This window comes from Corvus brachyrhynchos, unplaced genomic scaffold (genome assembly GCF_000691975.1).
Source record: "Corvus brachyrhynchos isolate BGI_N302 unplaced genomic scaffold, ASM69197v1 scaffold346, whole genome shotgun sequence".
In the NCBI taxonomy this organism is placed as follows: Eukaryota; Metazoa; Chordata; class Aves; order Passeriformes; family Corvidae; genus Corvus; species Corvus brachyrhynchos.
This window is the reverse complement of record NW_008238644.1, coordinates 4,253,704-4,255,892: the sequence shown is the minus strand read 5'-3', so window position 1 is coordinate 4,255,892 and position 2,189 is coordinate 4,253,704.

Here is a 2,189-nt window from a genome sequence, read left to right as displayed (position 1 = left end):
CCTTTCCTGCAGGGAGTTTTGATTGTGGCTGCCCTGGGGGTATTAGATTTACACATGCTGTATTTAGCAGCCCACGGCTGGCCACGCCATGTCCCCCTGACCGTGTGATGTGCTCAGAGTGTGGTCTGCTGAAAGGGAAGTTCAAGGTGTAGGGGCTTCATTTGGGCACTCCACTGCATCTCCTTGGAGCCATGAGATGTTATATTTAGCAACTAATGGAAAGAAGGATTTTTCTCACAGTGTAGAAAGATCTGAAATTAAGTAACTCTCTTCAAATGCAAAAGCAGTGGACAAATCACCTGCAAGAAATGCTGAAGCTCACCCTACTGCATTAAGCTTGAAACTTTCAATGTTTCTTTGGACCCTTTTCTGCATTTTTGGCTACTTTTTAGTCAAAAATATTGATGACTTACCCAAATCCAACATATTCGATGAGGACTTCCCCCTTCCCCCCCGCTACCACTGGGAAATAGGAGGAGAAGAAAATAACTCCAGTGCCAGCATCAGTTGTTTTCCATGCCTGAAAGAAGGAACGAAACGCCCTCTGCCTTCCCCGGATTCCCTGAGCACCATCTGGATGCTGCACCAGGGACTTGCTGGCGGGACATCTCCAAACGTATTGCAACCTTGGAAAAAAGAAAAAAAAGAAAATAAAAAGTTACTCATTTGAATTTGCTGCATTCAGCTGAATCCTCCTTCTTCCTCTGAGATTCGGATGACAGAGGAGGCTTGGGAGAGCTGGGGCTCGCAGCTGCTGTGGCAGATGGAGAGTTATCATGGGTCTGAGCAGTACAGGCTGCATACTTATGTCTTCCTGAGGAAGGAGCAGAGCTTGTGGCCTCAGCAAGAGCAGCCCACCACTGTTTGGAACCATAAAAACTCGAACCTGAAATTTTCACCCCTTTCCCCACCACCCTGCCACACCCCCCTGCCTGAGTCCTTCCCTAATCAAGACTGCACAGGGTTGGTCCCAGCGTGAAAAGATCTTCATGACTCAGAAGACAAAAATAAACAGCGATGTGAAATGCTTCCTTGCATTATCACTTCTCTATTTGAACCTAAAACAAGGACCCTGAAGAGGAACAGAGTGTAATTGCAGTGTCCACAGAAAAGAAATAGTAATGAAAACAGACAGAGCCGGGAGAATTGGCAGAGAAGAGGCAGAGCTGAACAAGTATTTATTACCCCAGCACAATAGTGCTCAGGCTGATGGGTGTCTCAGGAATGCAATAGCTGGGGTTTATTATTAGGTGCTCATAACACAGAAGTGTTCGGGGTGAGGGGAGGGAAGGACTGCTGACGTGTGGCTCCTGAGACACCAGGAGACGATAATTCCTCCCCCGTTCCAGGCTCTAATGTGGCCAGTGGGGATGGCTCAGCCCCACAGCCCCGGGAAGGAAAGGATCCCCCCTGAGGCACAGTGGTTTTCTTCTGCCTTCAAAGGGTCGCTGTTTCAGAAACCTCTTCTGCAAACCAGCTCCTCGTGAGGTGGGGCGAGTTCCCCAAAGCCAGCCCTCACACATTTGGGGTGGCATGATCCAAAACCCCAGCGCCAAGGCAGGGTTCCTCCTGCAGAAGGAGCTCCCTCCTCTGCTTCCTTCCCCCTCTAGGACAGGTGGGTCCAACACTGCACGACTCCCATCTGCAGGGCTCTTCCCAGAACTATTGATGCCGAATGGTTTTTGCCTTTTTTTCTTTTGCATATTCTCTGTGTTCTTCACACATATATTTGTAGCTCTGCAGCCTGTTATCTGTAGCTAGTTTTCCCTGCCTTTTCGCTACCCTGATAGGCAGAAAGGCAAAACACATTCCAAGGCCAAAAAACAGCTCTTCGAGACATACTTCTATAAACAAAGTTTAGTTTCCATCTGACGGGGGAGGATTTAGAGAGGGGAAAATCACCTCACCTCTTACGTCTCTAACCAGTGATTTTTGCCCAATGTGCGAATTTGCTAAACTTACAAAACTGTATTCACCCCGTGGGGGGGTGGGCATTTTGTGGACATTTTCCATATCTGCCCCTGGAGGCCTCCAATAAAAACCAGCATTTCTAGCACCTCCTATACCAGTATTATCTCAAAAGCGTGCTGTTTTATTCCTAGGTTCTTTGAGGCATCGCTGTGCTGGCTGCCCTGCAAGCCAACACTTCTTTATTCCGCAATTCCCCCTGACTGAACGCATCCATCAGC